We start from the raw sequence: 9313 nt of genomic DNA, 5'->3' as shown, positions 1-9313 counted from the left end.
TCTGATAGTTTCCAAGGTGAGAAAGTCTCCTGCAATGTACATAGAATAAGATCCCACATGCTAGCTGTTGGATTAATTGATACAGATACAGAATATATAATGTCATGCTTTGTCTTGTCATAGCATTGGCTTCTACAGGATCCTAGTTTTTTTTTGAAAGAAATTTGGTAAATTCCCAGTCAAATTATTTCATATTTTCAGATAAAAAGAAAATAGTCACCCAATTCTTCATTTTCTTTTACTGAAATTATATACACCTCTGCCATTCCTTAGAGTGGGCTGAACGATAAGCCTTTCTCCTTGACCATACAACTTGTCTGAACAATGAGATGTTAGGGGCGCCTGGGTGGCTCAGTTGGTTAAGCATCTGACTTTGGCTTAGGTGATGATCTCATGGTTCTTGAGTTCAAGCCCCACATTGGGCTCTCAGTTCTCAGCATGGAGCTCACTTCAGATCCTCTGTCTTCCTGTCTCTCCCACCCACCACCCCTTCTCAAAAATAAATAAACATTTAAAAATTTAAAAAACAATAAGATGTTAGCAGACATGACATAAACATGATGGTTGGTCATATTCTCTTAGCAATTGTGATCCTCTATGAGAAGTATATATCCCAAGTAACTGCTACTCCTCCTTTAGCTTCGGCTCCAGAATGAAACATGGAATTAGCTTGAACCCAATCCCAGCCAGGAGCTCCCATCTGGGAACATGGAACCTGAAGTAGAGATGCTCAGGCAAGCCTATTTTAGAGGAGGCAATAGTAGTCAACCTGAAAACCCAAGGATGAGGACAATTATTACTGTTTTAAACTACTGGATTTGGGGCTGAATTTCTGGGTGAATTTATTATGTAGCATTATTGTGGCAATAGCTGACAAGTATTAACAAGTAGTGTTATTTTTCGTTTCTTTCTTGTACAGTGATAATTATAATAGGGGGAATAAAGACTCTTTTGCCAAGACCAAGCATTCACTGAAGAAAATAGGAAACAGTGAAGGACAAGGAAAGAGTCAACTGGAAGATTTCCATAGAGAGAACCAGTAGATGATCCAGGTCAAATGACTACTTCCCCAGAGACAAATAGGTCTGTCTATACTCCAACAACTGTGTATGATTTGAGTTAATCAAAATAATGGGACTCCTCAAGAGAGTGTCTTTATTCATTATCTTTTGTATTTGATAATGAAACATTATAGAATATTTGCAAATAAGTGACACTACAATTTCCAATAGGTAGAAACTTCCTGGCTAAATGGAGGAGGGGTTCCCAAAAAAAGAAAAGCGTTTCAACATTCCCTAAAGAAATCAAGCACCCTTTGTCTGATGAATCAAGCCTCTTTTATCTTGTGCATCTATGAAGAAAAGTTCACAACAATACAATTGTACTCTGTAGGTAATGTGTACATAATATGGTACTGACCTTTTAGAAAAGGAAGATCTTTAAATCCTGGCAATTGAAAATAGGAAAAATTTATTTATTTTTATTTATTTAAAAAGTTTTCATTATAATGTAGTTAACATATACTGTTATGTTAGTTTCAGGTGAATATAATAGTAATTCAACAGTTCCATATATTACTCAGTGCTCATCAAGGTAAGTGTACTCTTAATTCCAGCCACCTATTTCTCCCATCCCTCCACCCACCACCCCTCTGGTGACTACCTGTTTGTTCTCTATAGTTGAGTCTGATTTTTGGTTTGTCCTTTTTTTCTTTTTTGCTTATTTTTTTTTTTGTTTCTTAAACTTCACATATGAGTGAAATTATATGGTGTTTGTCTTTCTCTGACTGACTTATTTCTCTTACTATTATGCTCTCTAGATCTATCTGTGTTGTTGCAAATGGCAAAATTTCATTCTTTTTTATGGCTGAATAATATTCCCTTGTACTTCTTCCTTATCCATTCATCTATCAATGGACATGGGCTGCTTCTATATTCTTGACTATTTTAAATAACGGTGCTATAAATAAAGGAGTGCATGTATTCCTTTGAACTGTTGTTCTTGTATTTTTTGAGTAAATAGCCAGTAGGGCAGTTACTGGATCATAGGTAGTTGTGTTTTTAATTTTTTGAGCAAATTTAATAGTGTTTTTCACAGTGGCTGCACCAGTTTGCATTTCTACCAATAGTACACAGAAATTAATTTTTCTTCACATCTTTGCCAACACTTGTTATTTTTTAAGTTTTTAATTTTAGTTATCCTGACAAGTGTAAGGTTATGTCTCATTGTGGTTTTGATTTGCATTTACCTGATGATGAATGATGTTGAGCATTTTTTTGTGTGCTGTTGACACTGTATGTTTTCTTTGGAGAATGTCTGTTCATGTCTTCTTTCCATTTCTAAATTGGATTATGTTTGTGTGTGTGTGTGTGTGTGTGTGTGTGTGTGTGTGTGTGTAGGTGTGTGTGTGTTGAGTTGTATAAGATCTTTATATATTTTTGATACTAACCCTTTCTTTGATATATCATCTGCAAATATCTTCTTCCATTCAGTGGGTTGTCTTTTTTTACGAATATAATTTATTATCAAATTGGCTAATATACAGTATGTAAAGTGTGCTCTTAGTTTTGGGGTAGATTCTCGTGGTTCATGCTTATATACAGCACCCAGTGCTCATTCCAACAAGTGCCCTCCTCAATGCCCATCAACAGTTTCCCCATCTCCCCTCACTCCCGCCATCCACCCTCAGTTTGTTCTCTGTATTTAAGAGTCTCTTATGGTTTGCCTCCCTCACTCTCTGTAACTATCTCCCACCCCCCACCATGGTCTTCTGTTAAGTTTTTCAAGATCCACATGAGTGAAAATATATCTTTTAATTTTGTTGGTTGTTTCCTTTGCTGTGCAGAAGCTTTTCATTTTAATGGAGTCCCAATAGTTTATTTATTTTTTTTGTTTCCCTTGCTTCAAGAGACATATCTAGAAGGATGTTGCTATGACTAATGTCAGGGGAATTAATACCTGTGCTCTCTTCTAGGATTTTATGGTTTCAAGTCTTACATTTAGGTTCTTAATCCAGAATATGGGAAATATTTAAAAGGTAAAGATGTGAAAAAAATTTTTAAAAATCAGCTAATGAATATGTTAATTTCCTACACAAATTCCTTTTTCTTTGCAACATAATGTAACAATGAATATGGCACTAGAAAGCAAAGGTTATGGGGGCTAAAATGTTTACATTGTCCAGTTCTCATACCAGAGAAGACATTATGTTTAACAGGTTTCCACCTGAAGTTCTGGGAAGATAATGGTAGCAATGACAGTTTAGTTATTGGATCATCTTAAATATCAACACAAAAACAGACAGAATATCTAGAAAAGAAACCAAACCTCATGGACAATTTTACAACAAATTTATATGACAATGCATGACTATGAATCTCTAAGTACAAGAAGGTGAGAACAAACCATCAACAGCCTCAAGACCTGAATGCAATTGGCTGCTGTGTGGGACAAAGCAAATAAAGAATGGGATTTCTAATAGACAAGAGCAGAGAAAAAAGTCAAAATGGCCAGCAGATATTCACTGGATAGCGTGGAGGCCATTTGGAGAATACGAGCTGAAGTTGGAAGAAGTTCTACCCATTAAAATGGGGTGTGTATACCAGCGACCCACGGTAAGGTCTTTCAAAAAGGACCAACTGGACTCCATTTCGGGACATAGCCCTACATTGAAATGATCCCAATTCTTCACCCCTCCCTTTGCCCATGCTCCATGCTGTGCAATTGTGTGGTCTCCCACTTAGCTGAGGCTACTCTGCCCCATGCCTTGGTTCAGTCCTATCACTCACTCTAGCCAATGTGATAATTACACCAAAAAGTGCTGGTGCATTTCTGCTTTCACTTTTCTCTCTTAACCATCATTATAAGACATGTCCAGAATTGCCTTCTGGAGTAGAGGACACACATGGAGAAAAGACAAACTGCTTGAGTCATCCTAGCTAAGGCCAAGCTCAACCAGCCAACAGTAGAGACTGTATGGCCAGGATCAGAAGTGCCTAGTTGATGACCCCATTTGCAACATGTGGTTATATGACACTAAGGTATTATGATTGCTTTCTACACATTATTTTTGCAATGTGTATGCTAAATAAAAATTTATTTAAGCATTTTATCTTGTGGGTTATATTCTAACACCTGTAATAATTGAAAATCAGTATGAGGTAGACTAAGAATGGCTACAATTTTATGTGTTTATTTCCTTTAAGTTCATTGCTTCTTTCTTCTTGTATGTCAGTAAACTAGACACATTCTGGTATTTGGTCCCTCACACTGGAATCACAGTTTTAGTCCACTGAAGATGACAAGGTTTTGAGATAATAATTGTCATTTATATTCAAATAGATTTACCTGTTCATTCTGATGATTAATTATGAATATACTAGTAACATTGTCTATAATATATTTTGTGGGATAACATGTAAAAATAAATCCTTTAGCAGAGGGTAAGATCTGATGAGAAAATAGAGACCATGAACCCAGATAATCCAAGGCTATGGGCTGTCAAGTAAAAGCATCAGTAGATAAATTCAGTGTGACTGTAGAAGGCAGAAATTAAACTGAGGAATGGAAATCATGTAAAATATAATATCTCAACCTTCACACAAGTTTTTCTAAAGAGAAGACATGGAAGGAGACCCAGAGTTAATTCAAGGTGAGTAATAAGAGTAACTATAATCCAGTCTCTTTGTCTCTTCTTAATGTGGCCCTATGGGATGGATGTGGAGCCTGCCATTGTTATCATCCATAATTGACTTATTCTTGCTTCTTTCTGAGGGGCCTTTTTTCCAAGCAATGCTTGCTGTAACTACCTGAAATGGTTGCAGTGGAGCTAACTAAGGGCACCAGGACTCCTCGTGCTGCATTCCCCAGGCCATCAGAGACTGCACTATTCACTGGTGATTTTGCTTTGCCTTACTTAAATTCCCATTTGCTGTCCTCACCCTCATTCTGAGGCCTGTGAGATACTCCCCTTGAGGGAGAGGCATCTCATGCAAAGCAGTTCTAGAGGCTCAGTTGCATTTTGTTTTCAGTTTCAATAAAGCAACATTCACAGGGTTGGAAGAGGCTTCACTAGATCACCTCTTCATCCTCTGGTCTCTACAAAGGTACAAAATTACAGGGGATTTTCAGGCAGAAAAACTACTACAGGAGATAAAAAGATACTCTTAACAGAGAAACGGGTTATATTAATCTGTGAGCAGAGCCCAAGACAGAGTAAAACTATGTATTTCAAAACAGGAGTTTATATCTTGTATGAAATGTTGACTTCAAAAAATCCTTTATTTTGACATTTGTCCTTCATTTCCTTTATATAGTTTCGTAAACTTTTTTGCATTTCTAGAATTAAACACAGAAGCTTTTGTATCCTTGCATCTACCATCAGAGAATTGCTCAAAAGAAGTAAAAAAGGGAATATTCAGGTAAGAGATGAGAGAAATTTATGTGTATTTAAGTCAAGTACTTAGTCATTTATGAGTATGTTTATGTGCCTTCATGGACAAAAATTATCTTATAACTGGTAAGATTTTCTTGTTACAAATTATAAAAAAATGTTAGTGTGCACCTCAAAAAACCACACCCCTTTTTCTTGAGGGACAAATCATAATGTACTGGTTATTTCATAATAAAAAGGTAGGCAAAGAAGAAAATGCAATGCACTTGTATGTTGGGAGAAAATCCCTTTCTGGTACTTGTGGATTCCTGTAGTTTGGCTGGCATACAGTGTAGGTGGCCCATAGTGTTCAGTGACCTAATGAATGATTGGATGAATACTTATTATTCTTGAAAAACGATAGGAATATCAAAATAATGATTTCCTGTCACTGCATATTGGCTGATATAGTTTCAGGCAATACATAATTTGGTTAATAACAATGGGAACTATAAATAAAACAAAGAAAAATTTCTGCTAAAATAATACTGCTAGATATTCAGTTGGATGGTGTGAATTTGGTAGCTTTGACAAGGCCTTCTTACTTTCTCTAAAATCTCTAGTCTTTTTTTTATTCCTCTACTCACTTAAATTTGATGACTGATGCCTGAAATTCCCTTGTTAAATGTTTATTCCTTTAGGCCTAGTGTTACAACAATACTTAATTGCAGACATCTTATACAAGTTAACATGGGCACTTAGTGCTTTCCTCAAAAACAAATTTAATTAAGATTATTCCAGTGGATTTCGGTTTGCCCTGGCAGTGCTGGGGTAAAGAAGAAGCCAAAGGATTTCATTACTGAGCTGTTGCCAGTTTTTACTCGTGGGCACTAAGTTACTAACATCTTGAGAAGGTTAGTATCTGGTGGAGAGGAGGAAGATGGGCTGAGGATGGTAAAAGCCTGAGGAGGAGGGCAGAAGATTGAAGACAGTCACATGCATGCCTAATAGAGGATGAGAGCAGGGCATGGTGACTCTGCCCACACGTGCCAAATCGGAAATGAATATCTTAGATAATTTGTTGCTTTTGATAGGCCACTCGAGCTGTTCCCTCTGTTGGGTGGTTTATTTTCATTAAAATTTTTTTAAATGTTTTTATTTATTTTTGAGAGAGAGAGAGAGAGAGAGACAGTGTGAGCAGGGTAGTGTCAGAAAGAAAGGAAAACACAGACTCTAAAGACAGGCTCCAGGCTCTGAGCTAGCTGTCAGCACAGAGCGTGTGGCGGGGCTAAAACCCAGGAACCATGAGATAATGACCTGAGCCATAGTTGGACGCTTACCCGACTGACCCATCCAGGTGCCCTATCTGTTGGGTGGTTTAAATCACAATTGATTTAAAAATCTGAATAAAAGAAATAGCTGTGTCACTTTATGGAAGAAAATAGAGAGTTTTTAATGTTATAGGAAAAACAAATCAGAGGATTTCTAGCTGTTACTGGTTCAAATTAATTGTTTAAAAAATTTTAATATGTTCATGGATCTCCCTCTAAATGGAGACTTCATAAAATTACTTTTCCAAAATTTTTGTCAATACATTGTTTTGAAGTTTCCTTTTTTCATTTGCACAGATGTTTAAAATCAATTGGCTTCTTGACAGATTTGTACAGAGATATGTAGAACCCATGGATTTCTCCTCCTGGTAATGTGTCTGACCTTTGTCCACTTCAAGAAGGTGATGATGCATTCTATTTTCCAAGGTTCTTATTTTGGATACTGACTAAATCTCTTGGTGACCTAAACTCTCACAAACTATTTAAATAGTAACATCTATTTATGTCTAATGTCTATTCATGAAGTTTTAAATCACTCTTAAATTAGACTTTTCTTTTTTTTTAATATATAGTTTACTGTCAAGTTGGTTTCTATATAACACCCAGTGCTCTTCCCCACAAGTGCCCTAATCAATGACCATCACGTTTCTTTCCCTTTCCTCCTCCCCCTTCAGCCCTCGGTTCATTTTCAACATTCAAGAGTCTCTCATGATTTGCCTCCTTTCCTTTCCCTAACTCTTTTTCCCCTTCCCCTCCCCATGGTCTTCTGTTAGGCTTCTCCTGTTAGACCTATGAGTGCAAACATATGGTATCTGTCCTTCTCCACCTGATTTATTTCGCTTAGCATGACACCCTTGAGGTCCATCCACTTTGCTACAAATGGCCAGATTTCATTCTTTCTCATTGCTACGTAGTATTCCATTGCATATATAAACCACATCTTCTTGATGCATTCATCAGGTGATGGACATTTAGGCTCTTTCCATGATTTGGCTCTTGTTGACAGTGCTGCTATGAACATTGGGGTACATGTACCCCTATGGATCAGCACTTCTGTATCCCTTGGGTAAATCCCCAGCAGTGCCACTGCTGAGTCATAGGAGAGTTCTATTGATAGTTTTCTGAAAAACCTCCATACTGCTTTCCAGAGCGGCTGCACCAGTTTACATTCCCATCAACAGTGGAGGAGGGTGCCCATTTCTCCACAACTTTGCCAGCATCTATAGCCTCTTGATTTGTTCATTTTAGCCACTCTGACTGGCATGAGGCAGTATCTCAATGTGGTTTTGATTTGTATTTTCCTGATGCTGAGTGATGCTGAGCATCATTTCATGTGTCTGTTGGCCATCTGAATGTCCTCTTTTAAAAAGTGTCTATTAATGTATTCTTCCCATTTCTTCACTAGATTATTCATTTTTCAGGTGTGGAGTTTGGTCAGTTTCTTGTAGATTTTGGATACTAGCCCTTTATCTGATATGTCATTTGCAACTATCTTTTCCCATTCCATCAGTTGCCTGTTAGTTTTTTTGACTGTTTCCTTTGCAGTGCAGAAGCTTTTTATCTTGATGAAGTCCCAATAGTTTATTTTGGTTCTTGATTCTCTTGCCTTTGGGGATGTGTCGAGTAGGAAATTGTTGCAGTTGAGGTCAAGGAGGCTGTTTCCTGCTTTCTACTGTAGGGTTTTGATGGTTTCCTGTCTCACATGCAGGTCTTTCATCCATTTTGAGTTTATTTTTGTGTACAGTGTAAGAGAGTGGTCTAGTTTCCTTCTTCTGCATGTTGCTGTCCATTTCTCCTAGCACCACCTGCTAAAGTGACTGTCAATTTTTTCATTGGATACTCTTTCCTGCTTTGTCAAAGATTAATTGGCCATACATTTGTGGGTCCAGTTCTGGGTTCTCTATTCTATTCCATTGGTCTATGTGTCCGTTTTTGTGCCAATACCATACTGTCTTGATGATGACAGCTTTGTAGTAGAGGCTAAAGTCTGGGATTGTGATGCCTCCTGTTCCACTTTTGTATATTGGAAGCATTATTAGGGATAAAATGAGTTTAAAATTACACATTAAAGACAAGAACAAACACTTATGCATCTTTAAAACTTCCAGATATATTAAACTTACCATGAAAATCAAGTGACAAGTTACACAGGTTTAAAGAAATAATGTTTTATGCGTAAATGTCACATGTGCTATAATGGGAATGCTGGTTTGGAGAGTCACATTAGAAAATTATGGGTTAGGTAACTCAAATGTTGTATGCTGATGGGCCATCACAATTATACTTTAGTAACTTTCTATAAAAAGGCACAACAAATCATACCTAACACAATTGGATGATAAGAAGATGATAACAAATTTCAATGTCATCCACAAAAAGGGTGCTTTATGATATCAGAAAATAAATAAGAAGTGAGTCGGCCCGCGACCCACGACGAACGGTTCCTGTGGGGGAGGGGTGAGTGGAACAAGGAGAGACAAGGGGACAAGTCTGCAGTTGCTGATCAAGTCCGTTTATTGAGTGGTTTACAGGGGTATATATAGTCTGTAGAAAGAGGAGTGGCTTGAAAGCATACAACTGATTATGATTGGCTAGAGCAATAATGAGGAGG

Source organism: Suricata suricatta, chromosome 10 (assembly GCF_006229205.1).
Source record: "Suricata suricatta isolate VVHF042 chromosome 10, meerkat_22Aug2017_6uvM2_HiC, whole genome shotgun sequence".
Taxonomy (NCBI): Eukaryota; Metazoa; Chordata; class Mammalia; order Carnivora; family Herpestidae; genus Suricata; species Suricata suricatta.
The sequence above is the reverse complement of the archived record's forward strand: the minus strand, read 5'-3'. Positions refer to the sequence as shown.